Source organism: Maylandia zebra, linkage group LG15, assembly GCF_041146795.1.
Source record: "Maylandia zebra isolate NMK-2024a linkage group LG15, Mzebra_GT3a, whole genome shotgun sequence".
In the NCBI taxonomy this organism is placed as follows: domain Eukaryota; kingdom Metazoa; phylum Chordata; class Actinopteri; order Cichliformes; family Cichlidae; genus Maylandia; species Maylandia zebra.
The window spans coordinates 12,934,154-12,949,495 of record NC_135181.1 but is presented as its reverse complement, the minus strand read 5'-3'; the positions used below and the strand labels follow the sequence as shown (position 1 = coordinate 12,949,495).

The window sequence follows — 15,342 nt, the reverse complement described above, 5'->3', positions numbered from 1 at the left end:
ACAGAGGAGTTCATGGTCAACTCAATGACTGCAAGGTGCCAACATACTGTGGTTGCAAAACAAGTCCAAATCATAACCCTTCCCCCACCGTGCTTGAGAATTGGAATGAAATGTTTGTGATGATTCTACTATATTTGTCATGGTTCTCAAGATCTGGAGAGGTCGTGGTGTGTGTATTTTTTGTCTTAACCTCTCCCACCAGGGCGGAACTGGACCTTGATTCCCCGCCTCTGAACCCACCCTGAACACACACCTGTGGCTCATTCACACTGATCCTGGCAGACTACTTAAGATGGCAAGAGAGGCTGCTTCCTCGCTGGATCGTCACACTACCAAGTGTCAGTGTAGCTTAGCCTATGAAAGTGTTCCTTTGATCTCCTAGAGTTTCCTCCTGACATTGTTTTTTTTTTCTCTGTGTACAGGCCTTCTAGACTCCCTGCCCGTCTTCCCTGCCGTCTGGATTTCTGTGGATGTGTGTGAGTGAGCGTGAGCTTTTTAGTGTGGACATTTTGAGTGAGTTACGGATCAAGTGGAAGAAGAGCGTGTGTGTACCCCCGTCTTGGACCTTCCCTTCGGACCCCGCACTACTCCCTGGAGCCCCGTGTTATCTGTTCCACTGTATATATGTATATATTCTCACTTGGTGTCACATTGCAAATAAACCCTCACCTTCTCTCTAAACTTCAGAGTCCTGCGAGTGAGTCCTCTGCCTACTAATCTGTGACAGAACGATCCAGCCACTATGGACTCAGCGGATTCTGACCCTGTTCAACGGGCTCTCCTCACTCAGGAAGCCCTGCTGGAGCGGCACGAGAAGATGCTCCACCATATCAATAAAGAGCTCTCCGCCCTTACACAGGCTCTCGCCCAGCGCACACCCCTGGTAAGCTCGCCCTCTCCGAGCGTAAACCCATCTCCGCGTGTAAGTCCCTCTCCATCTCCGAATCCCCAGGCCGCTGCTGCACCCCCCGACCCTCCCGCTGCCTGGCTAGAGGCCCCGGGGAGGACGATGCCAAGCCCCGAGCCGTTTACAGGTGAGCTGGAGAAATGTTCGGGTTTTCTTGCCCAAGTCTCCCTGTTTTTCCCCCAGGAGAACAGGACGTATGCCAGCGACGGTGCCCGGATTGCTTTCTTTGTTCAGCTGTTACGAGACCGCGCGCTCCAGTGGGCTCAGGCACTATTGAAAACCCTGCTGAATGTCTCCTACCTCGACTTCCTGACTGAATTCAAAGGCGTGTTTGAAAGGGATGGTGGGCCCTCTGCTGCTGCACACCGTCTACTAAATCTGAAACAAGGTAAACGCACTATGGCTGACTTCTCGGTTGACTTCCGCATTCTCGCTGTAGAAACCGGGTGGAGAGAAGAGGTTCTGCTCAACAATATTGCGGAGGATTTGAAGGATGAGCTCATGACGAGGGAATTACCATCATCTCTCAGCTCATTAATGTCCCTGTGCATTCACGTTGACGAGCGCCTGCGAATGCGCCGTGGGACGCGACACTCAGCTTCCCAGAGTGCTCCGCTCAGTGTTGGGATTTTTGCCGGTAGTGCTGCTTCACCACAACAGCCGGCCTCGGTGGATGTGAGCCCCGGCGAGGCGGAGCCGATGCAGATTGGACGTGCCCGGCTTACACCAACGGAGAGGCAGCGCCGTTTCATGGCTGGTGAGTGTTTATACTGCGGCCGTCACGGACATTTCATCGCCGTTTGCCCCGCACGAGCAAAAGGGCGTGCCCGCCATTAGAAACGGGGGTACTGGTGGGCGAAATAAACATCTCTCATTCCCCTCCTCATCTTTTGTTACCAGCTAAGCTCACTGCTCACGCCACCACTCACTCACTCAAGGCTTTGATAGACTCAGGGGCCGAACAGAGTTTTATTGATGCATCACTCGCTAAGAAACTGGGCCTAACTATTGAACCTCTGCCCCATGCTCTTCGAGCCTCATCTCTGACTGGACAGCGTTTGCCTGATGTCACCCATGTTTCTGAACCAGTCACCCTGTATTTGTCTGGAAATCACACTGAATTAATCAGTCTGTTTGTTTTCAAAGCTCCGCTGACGCCTCTGGTTCTGGGCTATCCATGGCTGTTGCAGCATAACCCACTGATTGATTGGCAGGCGGGCTGTGTGTCTAGATGGGGGGAGGGTTGCCATATGACTTGCTTAAAATCAGCCATTCCATCCATTGGCTCCTCCGCGTCACCCCCGCAGACTCCTCCGGACCTAACAGCAGTTCCTTCAGTGTACCATGAACTAGCGGAGGTGTTTAGTAAGGATCGCGCCCGTTCTCTTCCCCCACACCGGCCTTATGATTGTGCCATTGACTTGTTACCAGGAGCTCCGTTGCCTACTAGCCGACTCTATAGCCTGACACAGCCAGAAAGAGAAGCCATGGAGGAGTACATTACTGACGCACTGGCTGCGGGAATCATTCGGCCATCTACCTCTCCTTTGGCATCGTGTTTTTTCTTCGTGGACAAGAAGGACAAGTCCCTCCGGCCATGCGTTGACTATCGGGGCTTGAATGCAATCACTGTCAAAAATAAATACCCGCTGCCCCTGCTGACCTCAGCGTTTGAGCTTCTGCACGGGATGAAAATGTTCAGTAAACTTGACCTCCGGAGTGCTTACCATTTGGTTCCCATTAGGGCAGGGGATGAGTGGAAGACGGCCTTCAACACCCATCTGGGACATTTTGAATATCTTGTCATGCCTTTTGGATTAACAAATGCCCCGGCAGTCTTCCAAGCCCTCGTGAATGACGTCCTCAGAGACTTCCTCAACCACTTTGTTTTCGTCTACCTAGACGATATACTCATCTTCTCCAGGTCAGTGTCAGAGCACGAAAGACATGTCAAACTGGTGTTACAAAGATTGTTGCAAAACCGCCTTTTTGTCAAAGCAGAGAAGTGTGAGTTTCATGTAACCACTGTTTCTTTCCTTGGATTCATAATTGAGCAGGGAAACTTGAGACCGGATCCTGGAAAGGTCAAAGCGGTTTTGGAGTGGCCCACACCCCCAAACGGCAAACAGCTTCAACGTTTTTTGGGGTTTGCAAATTTCTATCGCCGTTTCATCCGTGACTTCAACAAAATTGTCTCACCTCTTACTTACCTCAGTTACCCTAAGGTTCCGTTCCAGTGGGGACAGGCAGCCACGGAGGCGTTCAATCATCTGAAACAACGGTTTGTCTCCGCTCCCATCCTCTCCCAGCCGGATCTCAACCAACCCTTCATCGCGGAGGTGGATACCTCGGATATGGACGTGGGGGCCGTCCTCTCTCAGAAAACTGAAGGTAAACTCCATCCATGCGCTTACTTCTCTCGTCGGCTTTCACCCGCAGAGCAAAACTACGATGTTGGCGACAGGGAGCTACTCGCCATCAAACTGGCACTGGAGGAGTGGCGGCATTGGCTAGAGGGGACGGCACAGCCTTTCATTGTGTGGACCGACCACAAGAACCTCGCCTACCTTCAGGCAGCAAAACGCCTCAACGCACGTCAAGCCAGGTGGGCGCTTTTCTTCACCCGTTTCAATTTCTCCATTACTTACAGGCCCGGGTCCCGAAATGTCAAACCAGATGCTTTATCACGTCACTTTTCACCCTCTGAGGGGGATCGGGAGGTGGCGTCGATCTTGCCTCCGGGCTGTGTCATAGGAGGCCTCACTTGGGAGATTGAGTCGATGGTGCGGCGGGCCCAGCGTACCGAACCTGATCCGGGGACAGGACCCCCGGGGCGGCTCTACATCCCTTCGTCCGTACGATCCCAATGGGCCCGCACAGCAAGATTCTCATGTCACCCTGGAATCCAACGCACCATTGCCTTTCTGGAACGCGCCTTCTGGTGGCCATCTTTAGCCCAAGATGCCCGAGAATATGTTAAAGCCTGTACTACCTGCGCCCAAAATAAGTCGCAAAACACTCCTCCCGCAGGCTTACTTCATCCACTCCCTACCCCGGGTCGACCGTGGTCACACATTGCCCTCGACTTTGTTACTGGACTTCCACCTTCGGCAGGTAACACAGTAATTCTGTCTATTGTCGATCGCTTCTCTAAAGCAGCACATTTTGTAGCATTACCCAAGCTTCCCACAGCCCTAGAGACCGCCCAGCTGCTTGCATTGGACCCTTTACCGTCGAGGCTGTTGTTAACCCAGTCTCGGTCCGTTTGCAGCTCCCACGTAGCATGCGTATCCACAACGTGTTCCATGTGTCTCAGTTGAAACCACACCTGTCCAGTCCTCTGTGCCCTCCTTCCAGGCCGCCGCCACCCGCCCGGCTCATTGATGGCCTGCCCGCGTATTCTATTACGCGCATCATGGACTCGCGGCGCCGTGGACGGGGAGTTCAGTATCTGGTGGATTTGGAGGGCTATGGCCAACCTTCACTTGGTATGGTCCGGGATTTCCATCGCGCCCATCCGGACAAGCCTGGTGGGTCGCCTGGAGGCTCCCGTTGAGCCTGATAAAACTAAAATATTTAGTTTTATCTCCACTTTGCACTCACCTGTCCAACTAATATTTTGTGTTATATCTTGTGTGTTCACATGCAACTTTGCAAACCTAAGCCATGTTTCCATGTTCATTTTAATGAGGAAAAGGTTTCTCCTGGCAAACCTTCGGAACAAGCTATGCTTTCTCAGTCTTCTAAATGTACTGTCATGAACTTTAACATTTAACATGCTAACTGAGGCCTGTAGAGTCTGAGATGTAGCTCTTGCACAATCTGAATTTGGGGTGAATTTGGAAATGGCCTCATAACCCTCTAATTGATCACTGACGATATCTTTCCACCTCGACTTTGTGCTAACACATACCCGAATGCAAACTCCCAAACTTCTTTCATAGAAGTGCTCACACATACTGATGATCAGTTAATCAAGTGCATTAGTCTTTCTTATGCTTCAGCACTTTAGCCTAATTCTTGTTAAATAAATAATGGCATGGCATCATATATCATGTGTTGTTGTGAATCTGATGTTCTGTTCACCTAATTTTAGAACCTGGTAAGCACCAGATAATTTTTTATTTTGTCCTGATACATAAAACCTGAAATTTACATAATTGTGCTTTAATAAGAACGATGATTGTTTTCTTATGTTTGTTTGCAGCACTGCTGTGTACTGATCTTTACATCAGGTGTGAACATTTCTCTGAAGGCTATAAAATCAGTTGAAGCACTTTAAGTTAAGATACATAAAGCAGATGATGTTGGGCTTCTTAGAATAGTTGAGTATGAATAAATAAACATGTTTATTACAGGAAGTGTAAAAATATGTCCAATAAGGAAACTGTACCAAATGACTAGCCTGTGACTATCAAAGTATAGATCGGCTCTATTGATTCGCCTGTCCTTATCCAAATCCGGCCACAGACCTCGGAACGTGTCCCTCCTTCCTCTCTCCTTTTACTGCCTCCAGCAAACATAAGCTTAAAAGGATAAATGAAACTTTTTTTTACATTCAAATATTTAACCTATAAAAAAGGAATTAAAGATCATTTAAGCAGCAAGCAACACATATCTGGACGTTTTCTCAGGTTAAATCTGCCACAGTTGTGTGGGGAAAATAAGGTACTGTAAGAGAATCTAAACATATTAGCCTCTGTTACATCTATAGAGAACTTTTACCTTTCAAAGCTTTACTTTAATAAATGAAGCAACCACGTAGGTGTTTCACTTCATTTTCAATTTGGCATCCAATATGCATCAAAGTTACATTTTCATTTTTTATAATACAAATCACCACTTCATGTTTTCCATCTCTCTGCTACAAGAAAGAACCTGACACCTGAGAATGAATGGTGAGCATGGGCCTCTCCAGTTATTTCACTCCATAGAATTGTTTTTTTCTCTTTTAGTACAAATGAGAAAAGAAAATAGCTGAAAATAAATCATCATGTGAAGCTTGGAGGATGAAAAAAATTAGCTAAAAGCTTAAAAAAAAATTGCAGTGAAGGCTGATGGATGTTTCCACTCGTTCTTGTTATCTACCTCAGTGAAGCATTGCCATGGATCCTGAATGATTTTGTTCTTTCTATCTCCGTCATTGATGGGACTAAACTGGATAACCTCACGCACCAGGAGGATTGGAGTGGACTGTTAGAAGAAAGGAAATCATTGTGTTGATTGATGCTTTTCATTTTGTCACATTGATCTGTTTTGGACTTGAGCAAGTGATGTAATCTGGGTGATACATGACGAACCTTCAGTTTTATTAGAGTGTCTGTCTAATTTATTCATGAACACCGACAAATTCAAAATCAGAGAAAACCTTTTGCATATTACACAATAAACTCCCCAGGTGTGTCTTTATTTCACTAACAGAGATTTCTCTTCACGTCATTCATTCTCTCACTTCTTTCTTATATCATTTCAGTATTTTTTCTCTTTTTCTTTTTCTGCTGTCAGGAACGCTTTGCTTCCACACAGAGAAAGAGTAAGGCTGATGCTGGGTTGGATGCAGGGAGGGAGATGAGGTGGAATAATCAGGAAACAGAAAAGCTGCCTGTCCGGCCCTCATCTCCTCCTGTCAGCCCAGAAGATATAGAGTTCATCTCTTCCTCACGCACAGACACACACAAGCACACACGTCTAGCCTGTTTTCCTCATATGAGGGGCCATCATGCTCATCTTGTGCTCATTCCTGTTGCATAAGCCCACTAACCCTATTTCCCATCCCCCGCCTGCCTTTGGTTTGAGAGTATTACCTCCCATTCTAACACGAGGCTGCATGTGACTGCTTTATATGTGTGTGCAGTGGGTCATATGATACAACATACTAGCATAGTGCTCAACATTTCTTCATTAAAGGTCACTTTGTGAAATAATTACATTTAATCATGTTAAGGGCTTATGCATCATACTCTATATGTGGCCATGTCTTGCATCATCCTCCACTGACCCACATGAACCTCACAGATTGTGTGTTCATTACTCCAGATTAATAACTAGACTATGATAGTTTAGTGTGTGCCTGCGTGTGGATGTGATTAGTCGCGTCCTTTATTGGCAAACCTTTGCTGAATAATATGTCACAGTCGCTGTAAACCATACAAATGTCCCTAGCTCTAAAACCAAACAGGTTGATCTGTCTTCAGTGCTTTTATTAGCTGCTCAAAATGAGCTGTTTCAGTGACTGTAGGTTTAAATCCAGTCCTTGAGCTGAACAGTACACTCAGTTAATTTCATGGCATCTGAATGTGTGAGGTTTGAATGAGACATTTTGTCACTTCTAACCGAGCAGCAACCTCCGGTGTTGAAAAATTAACTTTAAAAAAACTGCAGTTCTTGGAGCCTACCCCAGCTATTATAGAGTACCTGGACAAGTTACCTGCCTATAGCAGGAACAGCTATTTAACCCAAAATGCATGTCATTGAGCTGTGGAGTACCTGGAGGAGAGAGCATGTAAATCATCACATCAGTACACAACATTAGTTACACAGGAAAGTAAAAGCCATGTGCAGTTAATTAACTGGTCATCAGCACATGTAAGCACCTACAAAAGCATCTATAAAAGCAGGGCTTTTAATAGTTTGCTGGTCTAGAGCATTCAGGTGATTGTTATCAAGGAAGAAAGACATCAGCAGTGATCTTAGATAAGCATCTGCAGCTGGCCATCAATCTGGAAAAGGTTATATGGTCATTTCCAAACAACCTAAAGTTGATCAATTCCTAGTCTTCCCTAGAGTGGACGTCCAGCAAATTCACTCCAAGGTCAGACCGTGCAAAGCCCAAGAGCTACCATTCGGTTGCTACAGGCCTCAGTTAGTTAGCATGTTTAGCATGGTTGACTTTTCACCAAAATAGTTGTTGTAAGTTAAGTGTAAGTTAAGTGTATGCTGTAAACAAATGCTCACAAATCTCAATATCTCAATGTAGTGAAACAACATAGACAAGAAGAGTGGGCCAAAATTTATCCACAATGACAGAGTATCATACAGAAAACCATGACTTCAATTGCTGCTGAAGGTGGTTCTACAAACTACTAAACCATGGGGTGTAGTCAGGTTTGACAATCAAATACTGGATTCTGTGTGATGTTTTAGATAATTTTAGATGCTGCTGTGGACCAGAGAAGTTTTACATTTATCCTGATATGTAAAACTTTAGAAATAAACAAGGTTGTACTGTCTTCTTATCGTGACTGTATCGCTCCTATTATACACTTTTTTGGTTATTGTTTTTTTGGTTTTGTACTCTGATATCATCACCTTTATCACCTAATGTCTAGTTCTAAAATCTTAAATTGATATTAGTATATTTACATATGTGTGTTTAGTATTAACATAGAGAAAAAAAACGGGTTTTTTCGTCGTCAAAAATATTATGAGGCTGCAATGTATTCGATGGTACCTCGACAGCAACAGCAAGGTTTTCCCTTTGAAACAGATCAAGCCGTCACATAGTCTAAACCAAGCTTGAAATCAAGCTTCTATCAATTGTAGAGTACAAGACTCACCATAAAGGTTACACTGAAATAAAAAGAAAAAATCTCACAAAACTCGTCTGTAACCAAACAAGATTATTTCACAGCAGTTTTGTGCACTCGTTCTGAAAAATCAATGTCATGCTGTACCATAACAATGATTAATATGGGGGTGAATCAGGTCAGCGTAGATCCTCACCCTCCCCCATCCAGCACAGAAATGTCAACCCACAATGTCAAGGGCAGTCTGTTTCACACGTCTGTATATCTTCTTTGACCTAAATGGAGGGTAGGAAAGACAGAGACACAGCCAGCGAGATAAAACTATTGTTTTCTGTGCATGTGCACAGGCGTGTATGAGTGTGCATAAATTTGGTCTTGCGTTAGTGTGTGTGCATGTGTGTGCTGGTGTGAATTATGGCCAGCACTCAACATTAAAACCACCAGGGAAAGCGTATATTGCTTCATTACTCCCTGTCTCCATTTTTCCCTGCCTTTGTGCACCCAGTTTCCTTAGTACGTTAAGTAATGGTTTTGATGGTGTGCTGGCCAGTGAGACAAAGAGAAGCTAATCTACCGTAAAGAATGAGCTTATTGAGAGGTGAAGTCAGCATCCACTGCGATACTTCTCACCCCGAAGGTTCCTGTTAGTCATTAAGAGAAATTAGACTTTAATACAAATCTACACAAACACATATAAAACAGATGCTGCCTGGTTTTCATCAGCGTGTGGAAAAAGAGGGGATGCTTTGAAAACTGAACCTTAATTGCCTTCATTCTAAATCCATCTTACATCTCAAAAAATGTCCATCTTATGTCCATTTGTATTTTTGTCCTCATCATATGTATGGCAGCATGCACATGTGTTTGTGTGCCCACGTCCCTCTGTTTAAACTTGTGTGACTGTACAGTTCCCAGACTCTTCTCACCTGCGTAACATGTGTGTTTATAAGTTTGCGTGCAGGCTGTGCAGGAGGGGGGGGGGCTTCATGTACAGTAAAACTCGTGGCTTTGGACTCTAACTTGCATAACCACCATTGCATGAGAGCCTGCACATGCACATCTGTGCTTTGTTTATGTGTGTATTAAATGAATGCTGTTAAATATTGACTTTAATTAAGATATGCTTGCAACTCATTTTTCTCATCTTTAGGCAGCAGGGGAATCATGGAGGCAGAAAGAAGGAGGGTTTTACTGTAATACTAGAAGAAAGCCAGCTACGATGGTGTGGTTACTCACTAGCAGATGTATCACCCCCAGGAGGGACGGATGATCCTCATAATGGAGTAAAGAATCTGCGGGGGGGGGGGGGGGGGGGGGGGTTGACATACGAGGAGCTCTTCTTGATATATTGTGTGGCAGTTAATATGGTGAATGTTACTTTGGACCTCCATAAAATCTCCTGAAAAATGACATGCAATTGGAAAAGCATGTATTACTGGTGGGTTTCTTTTTCTTACTATTTTAGATTTTGTTTACTGTGTTTAGTAGATGTTTACTTTTAGTTTAAAAATGGGGTTTGGGGTCAACATGTGGTTTAGGAGGGAATGCTCAGTATGAGCAACTATATTTTTTCCAGTTTTATTTTCCACATTGGTCAGCCTTCTTGTGTCTATCTACAAGTGAAGCAGTAGGCAAAGGGGACGTTTTTCCACACTATAACCAAGAAAAAAAAAAGACAAACAATGTCAGTCACCCCTGTCTGTATGCAGCAATACACTTTCAAACATTCTTCTTTTTTGAGTTTTGACTCATCATTGCCCGCAAAACACTAATGTACCTCTTAGGTCTAAAATTTTCCCAAAGCTTTTTACAAATCCAGCTGTAAAGAACAAACAAACTGTTACATCCTGTAACAGTTCCCTTTCTTATTTTGTAAGTACTGTATGTACTGTCCTTTCCAAATAGGGTTCTTATTTTCGTTCTAAATGAAAGAGGAACAGATATGGCTTAAGTATAAAAATGTGGCACATTTGGGAAGATTCTTAAAAATCCAGATGAATCAAAGGCAAATGGCCAGGAATTAAAATTCATGATTGTAAGAAACAAACATTATCTTTAAGCTTTACCCAGTAGATAAGCAAAGAATGAAATGTTCTAAAGCTTGTTTTATTTCTGCAGTGGTTCAAGTCCCATAATTACAAGATCTTCCATTGCTTTTCTTTAAATTAATAATCTGACCTAAATGAAGGTAGTTAGAGACTGAAATGTGGCTCTTGGGCTTTTTTGGGGAGGTGGGGGTTAAATCCTCTGAGCATTACACAGTCTGACCTTGGGAGAAAAATGATTGTACGTTCAGTTCCATGAAAACAACTTTTTACATTTCTGTACTTGAAAAGGTGTGAAACCTTTTTATGACAGCATACAAGGAGAATATTTAATGAAAGTAACAAAATACAGAAGTGACCAAAAGCATATGTTAATAATACACTTTAGATATTATAGGCTGCACACGGTCAAGGGGTGGGCCAACACTTTTACATTATGCAACATACTGATGGTGCTTAATGAGTCATGAGTTGAATCATCACCAACTTGTAAATTCTGAACACATTTTATTTCTTTATCTGTGTAATTTTTACTTTTATTAGTTAACACAGCAAAACACATTGTTCAGTTTTTCATGTATTTTGAATCTGTGTTTTTTGGAGAGCTGTAATGTAAATGTATCGGGCTCTATAGGACGTAATAGTCAACACAAAAAGGTTCAGACATTTTTCGTAGAGTATGTCAGAGGAATATTTTTTCTTTTTCAAAAAATTATTAATTTAACACAACACAGTGGGCTATATACTGAAGTTAAAGGTTTTAAAAACTTATTATGTGTCACAGCAGTAAAATGATATTCAATAAGGGTTTTTTTTTTAGCTACTAATAAGGTCCAGAGTTTCTAGGACTAGGAATATAAGCCGACAAAAAAAAAGAGGATAACTAACACTTTGTTTCAATTTAAGGTACTCAAGCAACTTATAAGTGACAAAAGACAAGCACAAAAACAGCAGATCAGAAACTTTATAGGAGTGGCAATGGAAATTTAAAAGCTGACACACCATTTCTTCTTTCCTTTACTCCTTATGAAAGAGCATAATTGCACCATCGGTTGTGTAACACAAATTAGCAAAAAGCCTTTCAAGTGAAAAGGACAAGGTTAGTTATTGTAGTACACATACAAAAAGACACACAAATATAAATTCAAAGATGTGACCCTGGTGAGCACACCAAAGACTGAAAAAGGACAGAATCTGCTAAAGACCGGAGCAGGCATGGATGGCCTTCACCAGCCTCAGCGGTGCTTGTTGTGAAAAGCCTATTGTAAGTGCCAAACTGACATCCTGATGCTCACTTTTTAAACTGATTTTTTTTTTTAATTCTTCTTTTTAAAACCCTAATCACAAGAGACGCAGCTAAAAAGAAAAAAAGAAGTCTGCCATGCTAGAATGAGTCAGTCACTGTGTGTGCATTTGAAAAATCTTCATGTGTGGTCAGATGGCCTTGTTGAAAAGCGCTGCGAGGACCGGTGCAGGGAAGGAACACGGTGAACCGTGGCGGCAGGTCAGCACTCAGCCGCATATCTATTCATAGAACAAGATATAAGCTTCATCAAGGTAGGGCAGAGCAGCCCGCATTTTGATTAGCATACTAAATGAGATGGATACGCCTCACTGGGATTTGTCAGGATGATGGTAATCTGAGGCGAAACAAAAACTAGTTCCTCTCGCCTTCAGATAACTCTACTCTTCAAAGGTAAACCTGCTCATATCAAGAGTTGGATGAGAAAATCAAAATCACTGGCTTATGTGTATGATAAATATGGATCTACATTCATGTGCATGCAGCACACAGCTTATCATGGCTTTGATACTTATTAAACAAATAAAAGAAAATGAGTGAAGTCTGGAAGAACCATTGCCATGCTAGTTTGCTATTAGCCTCATATTAACCTGACAGATTTTAGAGTGATAAATAGCCTATCATCTGATGCTAGTGGTGTGAAAGCTAGTAGGTGTGTTCACCATAATACCATCTGTCCTCCAAAAATATCTTGAGCATTCAAAACATCAGTATCCGGGTGAGGCTTGTTTATGCAGAATTCAAGAGCATGCGTGTGGGATATTTTATTTTCCATGCATACAAAAAGAGATGAGTGATAAGACAGTGGCTGTCTGCCCAGCATGTCTGCTTTATTTGAATGTCTGTGTACAGTGTCCTGACAGGCAGCAGGGATGCTTGGCTCTCTGCTCACTTCAGCTTCAGATGGAAAGTGCAGAAAGTCACCTCAGCCTCATGCACAAAAGTGCTGCTCCATTTAAAAATAAAATAAACAAATACTGCCTACAGTATATGCATCTAGACACAATTAAATGGCTACATATTTATTTAGAGTATGCTTTACTATAAAAAAAAATTAAAAAGACTGATCAAGTAATATACAATAAAATATTCCTTTCTTTATATTTCTTTAAAATGTGCAAAAAAATACACCTTCTTGAAATAACCTGCTTTATCACAGATCTTATGACTGGACATAAGATGGACAAAATGATGAACCTTTAATCTTTTACTGGCAATTGTGCTCAAAAGTCAAGAATGTCAGAGCATAATTACGTCTGTCAGCAACAAAGAAGCTGCTGACTACGAACAAAACCTAAGAATAACTCACTGCTGATTTTTGTCATGATATTAATGGCAACCTGCTGCCTCATAAAAGCATTAGTCAGATGGATACTTGATGAATACTGAAAAGCTGACTCAAAAGTTATAAGAAGGGCAGATATTAAAAAAGAAAGAATGGTGTAAGTTAGATAGTGAGCAATTCTGGCTGCTTGAGCTTGGGACAATAGACAGTATAAAAGCTGGACGTAGCCACCATGACGCCACTTAGTGGTTGATAAAGTCCGGTTTTGAACGGTTGAGCTAAACGTTTTCACAGTGGCCATCCTAGTGATATGAGGTGCAAGGCGTGGCTCTGGCTGTGTGCTCATTGGCTATTCATCAGTTTGTCATACGCATAACCTAGATAATAGTCCCTTTTTTACTCAAATACTGGCCACAAGTTATAAAAAAAAACTTGACCTGAAACTGCAGTTAACCCCATAAAGTTGCCATGAAAGTGTTTACTGAGGTCATTGCGCAAGGGAGCCAAAAGGCTACCACACAATCACAAGTCAACGACAAGTATCGCCTCCTGCTGGCCATTAAAAAGGATTCGGGTTTAAAGCACTTGTTGGTTGGCTTTACTTATCCAATGCAATGTCTCCAGTTCAACATAGAAGCAATGCACCTGAGGTAACTGCTGTTGGGAAGCAAGAATAGCACAGTCACAGAGTGCTTATTTTACTCTGAAACATTTAGGGTGGAAAACAAACCAAGGCAATCGGAACCTTACCTTTTTTTGGTTTATAAAAATGTTTTTATACCCAGAATATACAATATACAATTTACTTTTTTTTAATTTATAAGCATGTTTAAAAAGATCTGGCACTGACCAAACTACAGCTAGAAGAAAATGAATAATACAACACAGTCTGATTTAAATGTCAAAGAATGAAAATGGGTTTTCAAGTAGGTTTTTAAAAAGTAGTGTGAGTGAGGTCATAATGTGAAAGGGATTTTACAATCACTAAATTTAAAATCTTTGATTCAAGGTGTTTAACAAAAGCTTTAGATATTAGAAGAAGCTTAATCAGGCCTACTTGTTCTTGAGTGTAACCAGTGGTTTGCACCTTGTTGTAAGCACTCTGTGTTTCCATTCATGAAGGAGGCTCTTGACTTTGACAGTAATATGCCTAAACTCTCCAAAGTGTTCTTGACTTGCTTAGATCTTGTTTTTGTTTTAAGTTGTCTTAACCACGGAAATAATTCTGTCATCATCCACTCTAGTTGTCTTATGGCCTTTTAATGTTGCTAATCTGGTTAGTGCATTTACTCCTTTAAAGAAGGTATCAGATTTTTGATCGCCTTCCTTAAACTGACATCTCGTTGGAACTCATACTAAAAATTCCAGTGAAAAGCTACTACATGCAAGTTCAACACTTCACATTGAATAACAACTGAACAGGCCTCACCTGGCTATGAAATTGCTTGAGGCTCTGAAAAAAGGGAAACTATGTATAAAAATGGGGGTAATTTCTGTGTAGTTAAAGCAATACTTTTGTTATCCCCAAGTCTGCACTTTAATCACATCCTGACAGTTTAATTTAAAAACCACTGTGGTGGTGTACAGAGGAAAGACCACAAAATAAGTCAATGCCCAAACAAGATATCAGATAGTTTAGAAAAAAAATATGAAGAAGAAAAAAAAACTATTAGAATTAAATATGTGAAAAGAAAGTATGAAGAGAGCTGAATGAATGGCAGCTTGAAGAAGCTCCTGTCCTAAGAGCTAAGTGCTTTCTGTCAGTCTAAGCTCCTGGACAGAGACGGAGCTGGTTGCCAAGGAGACACGCCACTTTCAAGCAGGACGACAGCTCTCACAAATCAGCCCATTCATTCCTGACGTGAGCGGCACCGATAACAGTGACGTGGGTGTACTATGAGCTCGTTTGCACTGTGTAGGGACTGTGTTGATCCTGCTGAGGGGAGCTTCTTAGTCCCGCCCTGCGTTCTTCTCTCCTGGCAACACTCTTGATCTGGCTCCACAGGTTATCTCAGACATATACACTCCGAATATTATAGAGTCCACTGCTTAGCATGTTTGCACCAACTGTCCTGGCAGCATGTTCACCCCCTCCCTTAGTGACAATGAAATCACAGAGACCATCTTCTTCCTCCCATTGGCTGGCAGGCTCCTTGGTGATGCCCTGTGATTGGGCATGCACAGCATGCACTCCTGGCCAATCGTTTTCACTGTATCCAAGAGACTGAAGCATGTAAGGCTATTTAAATCCAACCAGGGACTCACAAGATTGTTCA

The 15,342-nt window shown here is 42.7% G+C and overlaps 1 long non-coding RNA gene across 1 annotated transcript in view; it reads right to left on the bottom strand.

Moving 5' to 3' along the window:
* LOC143412619 (uncharacterized) overlaps positions 1–15,342 on the bottom strand; it is an 80,049-nt gene that overhangs the window by 62,647 nt on the left and 2,060 nt on the right. The window lies entirely within an intron of this gene.